The sequence below is a fragment of the Amia ocellicauda genome, chromosome 17, assembly GCF_036373705.1.
Source record: "Amia ocellicauda isolate fAmiCal2 chromosome 17, fAmiCal2.hap1, whole genome shotgun sequence".
NCBI lineage: Eukaryota > Metazoa > Chordata > Actinopteri > Amiiformes > Amiidae > Amia > Amia ocellicauda.
The window spans coordinates 1,075,360-1,093,399 of record NC_089866.1 but is presented as its reverse complement, the minus strand read 5'-3'; positions in this window follow the sequence as shown (position 1 = coordinate 1,093,399).

Sequence of the window (18,040 nt, the reverse complement as noted above, 5' to 3'; positions counted from 1 at the left end):
CCGCGCGAAAGATTACCCGGTGGGTGAAGTGAATCGCACACTCATGTGGAGATAAGGAGCTTGTGAGTTTAATCCGCACCGATGCTCGACTCTTAGCCTGTATAGAAATCTAAAATTAATACTTTGGTACAGAGTGTTGTAATGCATGGAGTATATGGAGGAGTGCGATCTCGGGGGGAGGTGGGGGAGAGATGATGTGTGTGGCCCCCCATCGCAGGGGCCACCTTAGCCGATGGAACACATGGCACCCAACCATGATCCGATCCTAGTGAGATCAAAACAGCACTGAGGTGACATTGAAATAATCCACTGAATTGACAGTTTTTTGTGTTTTTCGGGGGTTGTTGTTGTTTGCTCTCCCTCTCTCGTCCTCTCCAGTATGATAATAGTGTTTATGTTGGTGTTTACACTTCCCTGCGATCTGTCAGACAGTGGAAGAGCTGCAGTTCAAATAACAGCCAATTTGGTCTGAACTATCAATTGCGCGGAGGCTCTGCGGCTCATTTTATTAACAATTTGCAGCTGTGAAAATTGTTTTTGCATTATTATTCACGTACAAAGAGTAATATCACAGCCTGGACTCACTCCAACTGGGACATTATATCCCTGATCCTTTTCAAAATCATTGAAGAGGTCCCTAAAGCAACACCCAACCAAACTCAAAGCTTAACGTGGGATGCGAACGCAGCACTGAACTGTGAGTTGATTTTTTTTCTTTCTTTCTTAAGGGGCCTGGGGCTTTTCATATTAAGGAAAGCTTTTGTATATTTAAATGGCAAATTAGACCATTTAATCTGATATAGGGTGTCAATCTATATTCATGTATTTATAATACAAGTGAGGGCTTTTGCAACACACGCAAGGCGCTTTGCTAAACTGCTTCTCTTCTATTACGACACTGAAAAGTCTATTTTGTGTTTTTGTTTGTTATTGAAAGGACAAGAACCTTTAACGTTATACTGTAGCACCCTAAATATAGTGCTGTGTATTGTTTATGTACAGTCACCAGGGCTATAGGTATGTTGCGAATGAATACGTATTATTAAACAACAATAATAACAGTAAATCTGGGGAGCCCTGTCCCTCACTCCTGGTCACATGACTTCTCTGAACGTGCTCTTCCTCAGCTGAGTGGGAGTCCCACTGTCGGCCCGGGCCCAGGGGAGCAGGATGTAAATATCCCGCTAAATGTGTCATCACAAATTGTAACCATAGAAACGGATCCCAACACGCTCCGCGCCCCTCAGTGAGGTATCTCTGCGACTCCCACAGCGCTGCTAACAATAATCATACATTAAAAGTAGCAACTCATTGACAATCTCTGCCCCTTATCGGTGCTAAAATCGCAGACCGCTGTTTATCTTAAATACTGACAATTTAGCGAAATCGAATATATGTAAATTAATGTTGTTTTAGTATGAAATAGTTGAAATATACCCCCCAACCCAGGTCTTTCCATTTTGAAGGTTGTTTCTCGTTCACAGATTCCCCCCTCCCCGCATCTGTGTCATTTCCTCAGGTTGACAGTATGAAACAAATTGTATATATGCAGCAGGCTGGTGTCATTAGTCAGCTTTGTGAATTGATCATCTCACAGAACGTCACAACAGACTAGTGGATTGTAACGGCTGCTGTCCCAGATTTGTCATCAGAACCTGGACGCTTTATTGATGTATATTTTCAACCACATGAAGCACAACCACATTAAAACTAAACTTGTAAACAATGATCCACCCAGAGGTAGTAAATATTAAATGCTAAAAATAAAGAACAGTTTTAACAGACCCTTTACTTGTTTTCCCATCTGTAAAAGCTCAAATAAAGCGCCCCAATAAAACAGGATATGCGTTCTGCTCTCAATACTATGGACGGCTTTATCAGCGTTGAGTTTAAAATTAGGAATTTATCTCCCAAATTAAAAGACTGAATTTCATAAAATATGTATCGTATTGTAATAGTCTTAATTCTCTAAACACAGAAAGTTTAATGTATTTCAGAGAATCTCGAGGATCCATTAAGCCTTCTTGTGCTAAATACTTTGGTAATAATGTTGAGGTGCCGAAGCAGTTTTCTGTCCGAATCTAAATCAGAACCTGGTGGCAAGTCCTTGTTATTTGGGATATATAATAAAAATATCCATTATATATATATATATATATATATATATATATATATAAAACATTTATTTTGTGTTATAATTTCTAGTAATTTTGATAGCTTGTTAAAATACCGAGCTCTGCTTTCGAACTAATGCAATCGCAGTGGAGATTAAACGCTATTTCTTTGTGTCACGACTGAAAAACTGTGCCTTTTCCTGTGACCTTTTGTGATGTAGACACTTTTTGTGGCCCCTTCATTTGACCATGTGTTTATTTGTGTATTTATTTACGTATTGTTCGGAGGACCGATCCTGGGCGTTGTGGTGGTGGGGTCGGGGTGGGATTCGGTTATGGTGGGGGGACCCTGCAGTAGAATCGCTTTGCGAAACAAGCGGGGAAACCCGGGGCCCTTCTGAAATATGTATGTTCGCCTCCTAACGGTTGTGCATCCTGAGCCCAGGCAAGCGAAGCTGCAGTCTAGCGGAGAAGTGCCTTGGCCGAGGAGCCCGGTTCATGGCTGATAAGAGCGATCATGCTTAAAATGACTCACAGGTAAGACCTCTATCTCTCGCAGTCCTGCCAAAACAACTCTTATCTGTCAGTGCTTATTTACAGCCCTGATCTGGATCTTAAAGACCAAACTGGATGAATTCCCCGGGCAGTACAATAAAACAACGAGGGAAGTGGCTGCATTATTGGCTGGGATATTGTGGGCTTGCCCTGCACATTTACAGGTAAATGACTGGGAATCGCAGCACTGAGGTGTTGTAAATAAAGCGCACAGGTTCGCTTGCACGACGATAACAAGTTCTGAGAAAATGTCCGCTCCATTCTGCGGTTTGCCGTCGCTTGCCGAATATTTCTGTCAAACCCTTTTCGATGTCCACACTTGAAGTGACGTTAAATCAAACCACATCCATATCCATTATGATGTACGGCTAAGCCGGTGTGTTATAGCCTGATTTAATATCCCTGTTGGGTTGAAATTCGAGGTGATCTAGTTACGGCGGTGGAATATCCCTGGCACAGAGTTTCTCCCATAAAATCTATACAGGTTTTGTTTTTTATCAGGCCTCCTCTGTAGCAGCAGATGTTCTTTGCATTGAGAATTAGGAAATGAAAGAGAATCGTATCTGACGGACAGCGCACAGAAACAGAAATATACATTTCACACGATTCTTACCCTAAAGTGTGGTTTTATTTATCCATACTGTAATTGCGGTAACAGACAAAATATTTTCAATTTGTCCTTCAGAGTAATCCTTTAATATACAGTTTTTTATTTTATTTTGAATCACTAACCTCCCTTTAAGCGCATGATTAGGCTAAGTCCTATATCGAGCACTGGGATAGGGGGTGTGGTTGTGCCTTCTTCCAATGCACAAATAAAAAAACTGAAATAAAAAAACATCTCACCATGGGGAATAAATTCCTAGGGTGAACCCAGAGACAGAACAATTATCCAAACCTAAAATGATTTATGTAAAAAATCCCAGCGATGCTCTCTACAGCCACATGGTCATACGAAGACCATGGTTCTACTTAAATTAATTAGGTAAAAACAGGCTTTTTAAAAAGGACAGGGTAATCATTTTAATGTTTCCCAAACTAGGAGAGCGATCTAATGCACCTGTGAATATAAAAGTGGGTCGGCAAAGATACCTGTGCACAAAATGAATATAAACATGAAATTAATTACAGCTAAGAATTAATCTACGTATAAGCAGAGCAGGGCGGCGATGCTTTCGTTGTGCAAATTGCTGTTTTGCTGACCGTTGCTCTGTGCTCCTTTGTGCTCTGTGACTTGTGCGCCGTCTAAATGCAGATCAATTACAAGGTGGAGAAGTCAGTGTCATATACAATTCACAATGTCAATTTCATGCTTTTGGTAACCATTTAGAAGAGGCTTCTGTTAGTTTACATCTGGCAGCCAATCAGAGGGCGGTGTGTTTGTAGGAGACAATTTAATGGTGTGACAGTTTACTAGAGATTGTCATGTAGAAAAGTGCCTACAGCATCCTCGCTCTGTCATGGCCCTATATTTATTTATTTACAACGTTTTTCCACAGAGCACAAATGAAATGTCACATCTCATTTACAGTCTGTTACAGTGAGATGCAAAGGATCTGTTTAAATTATAACTTACCAATAAGATAGAACTGATTAAGTCTTCGCAGGAAGCCGCGTGTGCATAAATGGCAGACAGTAATTCTCCGAGATCACAGCGAGGAAATGTAAACTTAATGTAAACAAAAATCCTATTATAAACATTTCTGTCATCTTGGAAAGCTGGTTAGTCGTATTTTCCCTGGCGCAATGACACACCCTAATTCATATTGCATTGTCAGGCAGGCAGTCCTGGAATGAGCGCAATTTAATTTGGCTCTAATAAACATTCCTTAAACCCCACACTGTTATATTTTCTGAAATGCCAGTGGCTGTGGGAATAGACTTTGCCCTGTCATTTTCAGCCATATCATCAAATTATTTAAAAAAAATGGTTAATTGATTAAATAATTGATTCATTTAAAAAAATATATGAAACAAAACAAAATCAATAAAAACCTTACTGCTAAAGCTAAGCCCAGTGTGTTGTATTGCATGACATTCACTGCAAAATCAGAGGCATGAATTATCGTACAAAATATATAATAAATTCTGAGGTTTTGACAGATTTTGTAAAACTTTTCCTCTATGGTTTCAAACTGCGTATTGACTTAAAAGGGCTTTTGTGGGGGGTCTCAAGTCTGGCGTCCCCCCGTGTGGTTGTTTCTCTGGCCACTTCCTGTCTCTCAGGTTTATTAACAGAGGTATGGGGAGCTTTTCTCTGACAAGCCGGACCTGTTTTTGGGAGGAAATACAAACCGTCCAGGGGGTATCAGTCAGTGGACACAAAAAAAAAAAAAAAAAAGGAAATTAGAGTACCGATGCTGTCCTGGTGAAAAAAGGACAGGTCTATCATTCCTGAGCTTCTTTCTTTTTGAAATAAGCGCGTCCCGTCACCAGAGCCCCATGCGCTGCTCTGAAGGGCACAATTCACTAATCTGGAGACTCTGAATGATGCGCACAAGAGCCCCGGTGACAAATGTTATCGCACAGTGGCATGGAGTGGCCAACCTATTCACTGTCTTCTTAGAGGCCGTCCTCAAGATTATGTCACCATAATCCCCCCACTAGTAATTTTTTGTTGTCAGGACAAGCGGGCAATTGTGTGCACGAGTAAAACAGGACGTGTTGTGGAGCCGGACGGCTGGATTGATCTGTATTTATTCTGGCCATTTCACCCTGGGTTTTACCGGTAGGATAGCCAACATTTCCTCCTCCCCCACACTCATGTTTATGGGCAGTTAACATCAGAGCGATACATATGTTATTTAGATAAGTGAAGAGATTTAACAGCCTCCTTAACTGAGACTCTTCATGTGATTCGGGATGGCAAGGCCTGTTGACAACATGTTTTTTTTTCCTGTCTCGCTCTCATGGTGCCTAATATTAAGACCGTAGAAAAGCAAGGGAATCCAAATCCTTCCTCCTCGTTCTCCTCTCTCCTTTTCTCTTCAAACGCGGCCTGCTCTCCGCCGGATCTGTTTAACCAGGCGAGCGAAACAAGTGGATAAACAAGAAAATAGAGGGAGCCGGGATACTTCACTGAAATGGAGAATTCATTGCCTTTTGAATCTCCAGGGATGCAAAGAAGTTTCTTTGTGACGGTTGTTTAATTGATTTGAATAGAGTTATTGATTCCTTAAGAGCTCTTCATTTATGTTAATGGAAGGCAGTGCCTGGGTCTTTACACCTTTATAAACAATAGTGAGCGAATCCCTCAATTTTATGGTACCGGCGATGTGACTGCTGAGGGTGTACTTACATTCACAAAGATATTAACATCTCTGAGTGCCATTTGGTGGTAACGAATCCCGTGCTCTTGGTATTGTTTGATTAAGGTTGAATTGGGTTTAAATGATATGTTGATGTAGCCCCGGCGCGGGTCACTCGCAGGGCTGTGATTCAATGTAAAGTAATTGAAGCACTTTAATGTTTTGAAGTTTTGGGAATTAATCTTTGTACATCCAAGAACAGAGAGCCAGGATGTCTAGAAATTAAACTGGATTAATTGATAACCTTAATTACTTTCTGAGGGCAAAAACATCTCAATATCAATTACGGTGCGATCCCTCCACACAGTACGAATGTGAAGAGAGAGAAATAATTAGATCTGGAAAACTGACAGGCTTAGCTCTTTCTGTTTTATTTGTCGACCTCAAAATAAGAGGCACTGCTATTGCCAGGATGACTGCAGTCCAAACTGAACTTTATCCCAGAACTACGAGACTATCTTTTTACGTGTTTTTCACATACATCTCAAACCTACTTCCAGGACTCGACCATTCGGCTCAGACAAAAGCAGAGGAGAGGAGGAACGCAAGATTCCCGTCTCCAAGCTGGCAGAGAACAAATTTGGTGAAAGAATTTGATTTGGACCCGTATCATAATATAATAAAAAATGATATCCCACAGCTGTATTTTCTTAACTGTCCGGATGACTGGACAGCTGAAGGGCTAACTTAAAGATGGATGGTACTGCTGGAAAAAAATATGCTTTTCAGGCATTGCAGTAATTATTATACAATAGAGACCCATCAAATGTGGCTGGGAGGCAGGCTGTGGGGTCTGCCAATCACAGCGGCGAATTTCAATATTCCTCTGAAGTAATAACTGGGGAGACCGCTCACAGCTTTTCCCTCCGCAAATATTATTATTTTTCACTTGCTAAACTTTACACCCATTAAAATTGAAGACCTTCACCGAAACCCCCGGCCCGGCGGATCGCCTAATTGCACGAGCCGGGTTCAATCGTGGCAGCGTCGCTTTTTTAATGTTTTTTAACGTTCAGTAATTAAAGTGAAAACCCCTTGCTTAAAAAATAATAATAAATGGAGATGAACAAACACACAGAGAGAAACACGAAGCGTGGCAGAGGTGGGCTTCTCAGGAGTGGAGTCGGCTGTCTCCCCGCCATGAACCATTTAACCAGAGGGAAAAAAAGGCAGGCTGGTCCTTTAAACTGGGATTTCTGGAGTCCTCTCTCTGTGTGCTGACCCATCTGTGCGCTGTATTAGAATTGTAGAGTAATAAATGAACAGTGGAGAGGTTTGTAATGATGATTAGAGTCTGAAATTGGTTCAGATTTACAGTGTCACTCAGAAATGGAGGGAGAGGAAAAAGCAGTCTAAGCGGCCTAATGGATCCATCAACTCGTTTCGGCTGCTCAGTGGGCCGAGTAGGGTCACCAGCCTTCCGCTGGCAGCACAAAAGCACTTCAATTTTGTTAGGAAATGTATCAATTTAACTGACTTGAGCAGCACACTGAAAACCTAATGAATCTGGACTCAATTTTCCGCCACGCTGCTTCTGTGAACTGTCGGAAACAATGTTGGCGGTAAAGGGGAAGCAGGCGGCGCTGTGATAGGCCGGGCGCCGCTCTCGCTGCCTCCGCCATGACCAGTGGAGTAAGCAGGCCTGCCTCCCGTAATCCAGTGACAGCCCCAACACCAACCGCCGCCACTCGTCTGACAATGATGTCATTAAAGGTAAATTGGCCTCTATTTCAGCAGGATGATAGTGCTAATTGAGTGGCAAAATATAATATAGGGAGCTGTTGTGTGCAGTTAAGGGGAGGAGGGGGACAGATTAAATGGCCGTACAATAGTGGGTGTCAGGCACGGCAGATGTTGCTTTATGCTGATAACTGCATTGACATATCTCCTGCTTGTCAGGCCCGGGCTTTAGGAGAGACTTACAGCAAATGGGACCAGATGGTTTCACGCTGAATCCGAATAAAGCAGTTAAACAGCCGCTGGTTTAAAAACTCAGCCACTAAAAGCTGTTAGTTTGTAAATAAAAGGAGTTGGAGTGCCTTATCGATCCTGCTGCCACACGCCGGCCTAAACTACAGGCTAATGAATGGCCCCCAATCAGCAGGCGTCAGGTTTATTTAGGGCCTGTACTCTGATCACAACTGATTCTCCCCTCAGAGGGGCTGTCAGGCTCAGTGTGTGTGAGAGAGCAGGCCGGGAAATGGCTGCTAATAGCGGGAGCCTCGAATCCCCCAACGAGGCGGGAGGAAGAGCGGCGGGCGCCGGGAAGAGACGAATAAAAACCCTCGTTAACAAATGAGACGGGGGAGAAATAAATGAAATAATGGCGACGGAGAGCGAGAGCGGGCGCGGAGGAGACGGCGGAAAAGGACAGAGAGGACTTGAAAGTAGAGGAGGAATAAGGGGCTGTCTAATGTGCCGCCGTATTGAATTACCAGCGCCGTGTTTCCTTTATTGTTTCGAGTCTTGTCTCGTCTCTGAATCCGCCGTGCCAGCGAGTCGTCTCTCAGTCTCACCCCGGTGTTGACATGCAAAGCTTATGCGTCGAGATAGTACAAGGTATTAGATTACAGTTCATTTTGGTTTACATTGTGCCGGGGAAGTCTAGACACGAGATTCTTCACGTCTGGCCCTGTTTTAGCTCTGGAAGTGTGTTCTGCACTTTTCTATCTATTTGAAAAGTTATTATTATGTTTATTTTTGATGATGATCATTTAAAAATGACTATGATACTGATTTTGTATTATGTTATATCAATAACATGTCCTATTTAGGTATTACATATTATATACAGGAATAGCACTTTAATAAACACATGGGAAATACACAAGATTGAAATTATTTTAGTACATCTGCAGACAGGGGGGGAATTTGAACATGCACTATAGCGTATTATTATAGTGTTGCCCAAATATATAATCTCCAACGCAGATCAGTAATGCATTTCTAACTCATTACTGTCTCCCACTATAAACCCAGTAATCTATCTGTTTAAAATTAAAACATTTTGCTGGGAAGCCAATTAAGATGTACATTCTCATTTACAGCAATCCCCCGGTGGTGCCGACACTCAGAGAAAAAATCGGGCATGCAACAAACAAACTATTCATGCAGATTGGATCAAATCTAGAGTACAGCAACTCCACACAGCACCGGGGCCCTGCTGGGAGACGGCACGAGTAATTAAAAATAAGTGCAAGGAAAAAAAACAACAACAGAAATCAAGCTGGCAAGAACGAGCCTTTTCTGAGGGCTGGTGTTCAACAGTGAGCGATATGTGAAAAAGGCAGAAACTCTCAACATCGGAGTTAATATATGTTCTCTTATCGTACAGTTAATTGACCGTGCGATGCTTCTTTTCAGCGATGGCTGCTGTTTCACACCGACGCGCGGCCCGGTGCCACGATGGCATATTTAAAGCCGTGCCGTTTAAAGTTCATCTCTGATTGGCGCTCGATTGAGAAGCACGGACTGAAGCGCGCCAGAAACACAGAGCCGATTTTCCGTGAACTCGGCTAACCCGTCATAAAGTACATGATAAAGCAGGGGTTATGGGTAAAAGGAAAAAGCAGGCAATAAGTCATTAATTAAATTAATTGGCTTTAATTATGTAATCATTTAACACCTACGTTATTTCCTTTGGGTATGCTATTAAATAACCATTGTAGTAATTATTAATGTACTACAAGTGGATATCTAGAACATTGTGTAAATGTTTTTCGTACATAATACTTTTCTATCATACTTCATTTTCTCACAGTAAATGTACAGTTGTGATTATTATATATCAATTGTTATTTTAAGCATCTTGTTCTTTAAAATAATAATAATTGTAATTCAGGAAGCAATTAGATATGAGTAAAATATGTTTAAATAAAACCAATAACATTAAATGAGACTTCACTGGCTACCAGCACACAGTTGTGTAATTGTGTGTCTTGCTTGTGTGAAATTGAAAATGATAGGTTTAAAAAAAACAATCTTCGTTTTTTTTATTTTTATTTTTTCTAATTCTTCCCCTGATCCTGAGTAACAGCAGTGGGTTCATCTCCCAGCAGGTTCGCATCAGAGGAGATTCACCTGCTGTTTATCCAGGCAGAGATTAGTGCAGAATGTGATTTTAAATTTCACGTGGTGCGGTAAGGCGTTACTGCGGACGGCACCGCGGCGCTGTCAGTCACGGGTGGGGCTTCGTCTGGCAAAGGTATCAAACACACGCCGGTGAGCAAGAGGCTGTGATTTCTGTTCAGAATTATATAGGAAATAAATATTTCTCACACAAAATCTGTTTCAATTGGTCAATTTGTTTCATATTTCTACAAAGTGTGTAGGTTTAAGCAGAAACTCGGATAGGTACGTGTAGGTGTGTGTTTGATGATTCTTTAGTTGTTTTTAATGTCCAACAATGATTTTTTTATTTCACAGCAGCCTGACCTTTAATTCAGGGGCGTCCGCTTGCGATCGGCTCGACTGCTTTAAGGAAAAGTACATGGAGAGATTAAGCACAAACACTAAACAGACACACGATGTCACCTGCCGTTCAGAGAGCTGGAGGTTTTCCTTGGCAGGGCACCGGTCCCTGGCTTAGGCGCCGATGTCACCAGGCCTAAGCGGCGACGCTAACCGGGGTGGCTGTGTTTCACGATGAGCGCAGCCACAGCCTTCCCTCCATACTCTCCTCACACTAGGCCTTGTGCTTGGGCTGGATATTAAAAACATTGCATTACCCATCAGCCCCTGCTCCTGCCTCCCCCCCCAAACCGGCGAGTCAATGTCTGAGGGAAGCCTTCACTGGCGACGGTTTAGCAGCAGTAACCGCGGCCACCTCTCAGTCTCGGCAGCTGAGTTTGCATCGCCCTGTCGCTCAACAGTGCAAATAGAGACGCTGCGTGTGTGAGTGTGTACACAGAGACGACAACACTGCTTGTGTGTGTGTGTGTCTACTGATACACTGATATAAATATATATAAAATGTGGCATCCAGTTTTAATGGTTATTATTTAGAAGCACAAAAAAGACTGAAATGCCGCCCGCTTTCCGAAGTTCATTGTTTTATTGCAGCCATCTCTGACACCTGCTAATTGTACTGCAGGCCTGTTCGAGGTGCCGGATCTTATCTGTCTAATGTGAACATTTTCAATTAATTAGCTCTCTTTGTCTGGATTCTAAAACTGAAATTGCTTAATATTATTTTATTTACTGCAGTCAAATATATACACACACACACACACATATATATATATTGAGAGAGAGAGAGGGGTGGGATCTGTCTTTCTTATGAATTTAGTTACTTTAGTATTGAGTCTGACCTTCACATTTGACTGAATGTATTTAATTTGTTGGAAATCTTACACACATTTTGGCGGCACTATTAGCTTTCAGCTGCAGAGAAACAAATGTTGATTTTAGATGTTTGAATGCTTTGCAGGAGAGACACCTCAACGCTAAGGACCGACGTTTTATTCCGGTAATTTCTGCTCGTTCACAAAATCTATCCTATGTGCATGTAAATATGTATGTGTTTATACATATATAAATGCTATTGTATATGATATGTAGCTGTTGAAAACTGTGCAACACTCCCACCCTGCAGTACTTGACCCTATTATGCTGGTATTATACTTGTATTACTGATCTCATTGGGAAGACAGGCAGCCCCTGCATTTCAAAGTGTTCGCAGCATCTTTGTGGCAAATCCTCTTCAGTCCCGACCCAATAGGGGAATTGAATGAAGCTGAATTTTCATAGAACATTTTGAAGCATCAAAACACTGGTGCGTTAGTTAACATTTTTTTTTTCTGTCCGTACAATAAATCGAGCGGCCGGGCCTGCTGAATAACCTGTGGTAATTGTCCCACGAGGCCACGGAAATCTATTCATGTTTATTGTAGCATGGGATGCCCTACCACCGCCGAGCACAATGGGGCTGAATGGCTTCCAAGCCCACATGCGACAATTCCCATGATACAACAGGGCACTTTTGATGAGGGACTGAGTACATGTTTGTCTATTAAGATATGTAAATTTTTAATCCCTGACTCCCCTTTTACACCATCCATTTCTTGCAAAAAAAGGATGTTAACAAAGCTATTATGGTCGTAGTGAAACACCCCGGTCCTGTGTCAGTGGGCTATCCTGATGATTATTGGAGGGAGACGACCCAGCAGTGGCTATTTAAGCTTCAGTGTATTTTGTGTACACATCAACTACAGTACTCTGTCAACAGCCCAGCGATTGAACTTGTGTAATTAGTCACCAACAACGAGGCGCTGACGGCATATTCTCTTGAGCCTCGACGAGAGACATGCTGGGGGGTTGTAGGACCTCCTCACAGCTCTGTGGTGTTCTGCACCTTGTGGTTGTGTTCTTCTGGTTCAAGTTTTAGTCTTACTCAGAGTAGTTGTGTGAGTCTGTACACAACCAACTATGGAGATCTTGTAACGCTGGACATTTTCTTGGAAGCCCAGTCTTCCTCTCCGCTCTACCTGACCAGCACATCACTCGAGCACTAAACACATACCCGAAAAGAAAATGAAAAAAATAAAATCAATAACTAGCAATATACTGTACACTACTGCAGCATGTGTTCAAGAACTACACAACTCAGGAACGCAACCCAGAGAACGAATGGCAGCCGAGGCCAATCAGCGCCCAGACGGCATCAATCCCAACCGTAGCCGGGTTCGCCCTATCGATCCGGGCCGAGATTGTGTCCAATAAACATTATCCCTAAACATATTAACCTGATTGTGTGCGATCGCTGCACTGGGTTACAGGACCGACGCCAGGCACACTTATTTGGGATGCAGTGGTGCTAAGATTCAATTTGTTTGGTGTGTGTTTTTTATCGTCTTTGTTGTTGTGCGGCACATTCCTTATTTCAGCGTTGTGTGTGTCGAGGGGAAAATGCCTCTGTGTGTGTGTTTAATACGAGAGCAGGAGTGAGTGTGTTATTTTTTCCCTGGACTGAGTACAGTTAAAAACCATGTTGAATTATTGTAGAATATAAATGTCACTATTAATTTACATTTTCGAGGTTAATATGTTCTGACAATGGTGACACTTTCTTATGAAATATACAATGAAGGAGTTGCATTTTTGGTGGTTATTACTAAGTATGCACTTTCGCACAATATTCACTCACTTAAAACATTAATGCACCCACTTAACTTATGAGCTGTAAGTGTTTATGATTTTATCAAACACTTTTTGTCTAAGGTATTGTTTCTCCCATCGCTAATTTCTGGGTACTAACCAATTTAAGCAGGGTTTTAATTGTGTATGACTGACAAAATGCTCAAACCGAGGAGGGATGAAAGCTTTTTTACACAGGTGGTGACTAAAGGGCATAAATGGCTATTCGGCACCAAAGTGCCTTCAGTGTTAAAATTAATTGCTTGTGGTTACATCCGTGTACCTTGAGCTGAAGTAACAAATAATTAAGCCGCGGTGTGTGGAAAATAAATGGGCTCAGTTTTGTAGGAAAGTTTTGTTTCAGTTCTTTTCAATTTGTTTGTTTATTCATTAAAATGTCAGTTGATTAATTAATTAATTGTGCCCTTATTTGGAATATTTTAACTGATTATTTCTTGGTAGCCGAGCCTTTTTAATGGGTTTGAGCCTAAATAGAAATCTGTTTCTGTGTCTCTGCATTGTTTTCATCGATGACAAAGACAAGACAATAATAACTCCATATTGAAAATGTCCAACAGGTCCAAGGGTCGGGTTTTTAAGCATCCAGACGGGGTAGTTTCCCCTACCTGTCCTCCTGCAATCTACCTTAATGCCCCATGATACGGGGGAGAATTCACGGGGACGAAGCTGCCAGTCCCTGGGCCCCGTACGGCGTCTCTCTCACCTTAATGGATTCCGACTGCATCTTCAAGGCCATTAGATCCTTGTATCACCTCATCATGGTGAGTTTAGAGAGAATAGAGAGCATTTAGTAAAGCTGATAGATTGTCAAATAAAGGGATAGTTTTGTGCTTGCTCTCTTTCTCCCCCTCTCTCTCTTTCTCTTTCCCTCGGACTGCCTGTTCCCTAAGCTTTGTTATTTAAACGTGGGGAAAAATAAATAAGCAGACAGGTTTGTGTTGAAAGACTTAAAGCCCGAGGACAGGAAAAGTTAGAGATATTTATTTGACAGGGTCAAGGTTGCTGCTTTCTTTTCTCTTTCCCCTGGTCCCCTAGGTGTGAGACATTTAATCGAGGGAGTAGCGGTTTCATATCTATAACAAAAATCAAATAATGCAAGATGATTTACTCCCCCTAGCAACCAGGGAGCGTACCCTTAGCAACCAGCCTAGCCTCGGGCTTCGGTGTAATCAGCTTGAAAATATTTCAATTATTGTGTTGATTTTAGTGGATTTGAGAAGCGGTCGGCGAGCGCCTCGGCATATTCGGCCCGCGACCCGGAGAGGAAGATATTGATTTAAACAGGTGTCAGAAAGGAAAAGTGGAGTAAATTTAAATGGAATAGGATAGCGGCATCGCTGAGCGCGGTTCAGGCTAGGTGTGACATTTGCCCGCTGCTATTGCTGCCGAATGAATGAATGAACGCGACTCAAGTGAACTAGAAATTTCACCTTGAAAATCAGCCGCAGTGGTCGGCCCGATGAAGCAGGAGGAGATGAGTTGAGCTCCTCGGTCCCCCTTTGTTTTGGAGGTGGGGGGGGATAATCAGAGTCTTTGCGACACACACGGGGGGGGTTGTGCTGGTAGAGACTCGCACTTCCGACTGGAAACACCGGAGACAGATGCCTTTCCCGCTCCCGTTTAGAGAGAGAAGCGGCGGCTCGTTTGAGGTTCTCGTGCCGTCGGAGCCGCCTCACCGCGCCGGTGTGCCGAACGCGGCCGCGGAGATGAACTGTGGCGATATTAACTGGAGCCAGTCACCCTTGAATCTTGGGGTGCCGTGGTCCCGCACATTTGTCACAAGTGGTTATCCTGAAGTGCTGCCAGGCGCTGTCTGGGCCATTCGTTCTTGGTTTAGGAGCCGGGATTATTTATGACCGATCTGTCAAGGTAGACAGCAAACAACAAAGGAAAATGGCCATCGCATATCACCCCATGCCTAATGGTGTGCACAGGTGTTTCTAGCTATTGTTTTCAGTCGGGTTATGGCTCAGAGAAAGACAATGGTTTGCCAAATGCAGAAATGATGTTTTGTGCCCAGTGCAGACGATCTGCCCAATGATACGGTGGAATTAAATATTAATGCGGCTCGCGATATTCAATATTTGCTCCGTGTTTTAATTACTGTGTGCCCAAAAAAATAATATATTTCTTCAAATAGGTTTATTAGGTCTAAATTAACCTTTTAATTTTTCAGTGGTGGTCTCCGATAATTTAAATGGGGAAGAATAATAATGCCACTTCCCTTCATCGAATTTGCGGCATCGTCTTTGGCATGCAAATTGATTTTCCTTGCTGTTTTGCAAATACAGATCATTTGAGCAAGGCTAATTTGTAGATTATTAGAATCAGCTCGAATTAAAACCACCGCCTTTTACCCGAAAGTTCACTCCGCTCTCCCCTGCACCTTCGGCACGTGGCTTTCTCGTTCGCGGTGTTGTGATTGTGCCGCAGCGCTGGGCTTATCTTCTCGGAACACTGCTATTGCTGGGAATTTTCTCCTTCACCAGTTTCTTTTCTGCCTATTTGCATCTAAAAACTGAGACCAAATGCATTGTTTTAGCATCTATAAATAGCTGTTGTTTTGGGCCATTCCTTGAAATTCTGAATTTCCATGAATACTGTTCAGTTAATGACCAAGTGCACATCGTACACAATTAAATCTGTACATCAGCCACAAATGTATTGTCAAATTGGCAACATCTGCTTTGTTGGCCTGTTTTATAGTCACAGTGACACTGTCCAGTGAAAAGGAAGAGGAAATCATTACAGAAGAAAGGTTAGTACTATATTAGGGCCCATGTTTTGGTTGTGGAAGCCCAAGGGTTGAGATGATATCAGCGTCTGTGATTACATGTTTAGGGGCATCTTCAGCGTATAAAAAAAACTGCTTTGGTCCTCTCAGTCTTCCCGTCGAACGCATAATCCTTCTGATAATAAAGAGGCACAAGATAATCTAGGAGTCTGTGTCATGTGACAGTGCGAACGCTCGATGCAAACTGTGGGTTTAAAAATAAAAATAAAGAGTGTATAATGGTGCCAAATGTGTGTTTTTTTGCAGTAGTGTGTGAAAGCAATTAAATGTGTTCCCATGCATGATGATCAGATTGTTTATAGTTCATATGTTGTCTCTGTTGATATTCAAATGTTTTGGTGTCATTCTGAGTGCATGGTAAGCTATGTTAAGTGTAGGTGTTGTTTGCGTTTCAGATTCGTGTGGGTGTTCACAAATGTTTGTAAAACATATTCCAAACAAGATACTTCCTCTCCCGTTTATTCAGAGCCGCTCTGGGAAACTGTTCTCATTCCTGCAACATCTTTAAAAAGTACGTTTCTGAAAAAGGGAATTAGAGAGACGGCTAGGTATAGCAATCCCGATTAACTGTGCGATGAAGCTCAGCCCAGGATATCATAACGAAGTGTTCGCCATGACAGAATTCAAGGATTTCATCTGTGTCTAATGCACTTAATTTTCTTATTACTGCATAAGGCTGCAAAGCACTCGGTATAAGAGGACGCCGCTCTGAGGAAATGAAGTCTCAAATTAAAAAGAAATCCTTCTGGAAAACAACATCTCGCGATATATATCAATATATTGCCATTCTGCACCGTAAGAGAAGGCACTTGTCAGCTGGTGTCCCGTGGAGAGAGCCGTGGAGGAGGAAGCCAGTCCTCTCTCAGCGAGCCTCTCCTCTCAACCTCACTGTCCTCTCCAGGATCGGATCCAGAGACTAGGGGGACATCTCCAAGAGACTGGAGGTTCATCAATCACAGCACGGTGGCAGATGACCTCATTGAGCAGGAACAGTGATGGGCAAGCCCTGCAGAAGGATGCTAACTCTACACCTGGGGTCCCTTTGTGCCCGGAGCATCAGAGGAGGCCTCAGACCAGGAGTGCGGAGCTCTCTGCCCTGCCAGGCTTGTGGGGCAGACACTCATCAGCACAGGGCGGTGGTGACCAACTCTGGCCTTCAGGGAAGAGCTCTCAATTACTTGGTTGAATGCCTCATATGCTCTACCATTTTCCCCCAGCTCTTGGGGTCGCTGTGGACTTTATTCGGAGACACCTGTAAGCTCGGCCGGAGAGGGGCCCTCTAAGGTGTGTGAGAGCGCCAGTTCATCCCATCAGCGCCCAGTCTGTGCACAGCGGTGTCTACGTTAGTGGCGGTGGGATGGTACAGGGAAGCAACACCCAACAGAGGGGCTTCCCTGTGCTTCTGCAGAGTCTCCACTCCTGGGAAAGGCAACCACAGCCTCCCACACCTCAGCTTGTGTCCTATGAGTCAAAACAATCAGGACCGTTAGCCCGGGTCAAGCGGCTGTGGTCAGGCTTATGCTCCATTGGGGAGATGTTCGACCACGAGAGGGACTTCTGTCTCTCTTGCCGTTTGTTTTTGTAACAAAATAGGCAACAGTGTGGAGTAGTGGTTAGGGCTCTGGACTCTGGAGCAGAGGGGTGTGGGTTCAATACCAGGTGGGGATGTGTCTGCTAAGAAATTGAGTAATAATGTTTAGCAATAGTAATTTGTATAGCTTGACTGGGACCGTTTAATTGATTCAAATGTATCTTTGTACCTTCAATCAAGATGTCATTTCTCAAGTCATTTCCTCAACGTAGTGCTGGCCTTGTGTTTTATTTTACCTTTTGCTTCACGCTGTGTCTAAAGCACACGGTCCTGAAGCTAAAACTCCAAAAGTCAGGATTGTAATTTAAGCAACACAATCAAAATCCCATTTCATATTAATGGTAGAATGAAGAATGACATTATTTGTGAATTTCCTAACATCTACCAGACAGCAATACAAAGGAGCTTATACTCCTGTGCAACAATTAGTATATACAAATGTTGAGAAAACATTACAATACCTGGCAACGTGGTTAAGAAGACACAATATAGCTGTTCTTCTCACTTATTCCTTATAACTCTT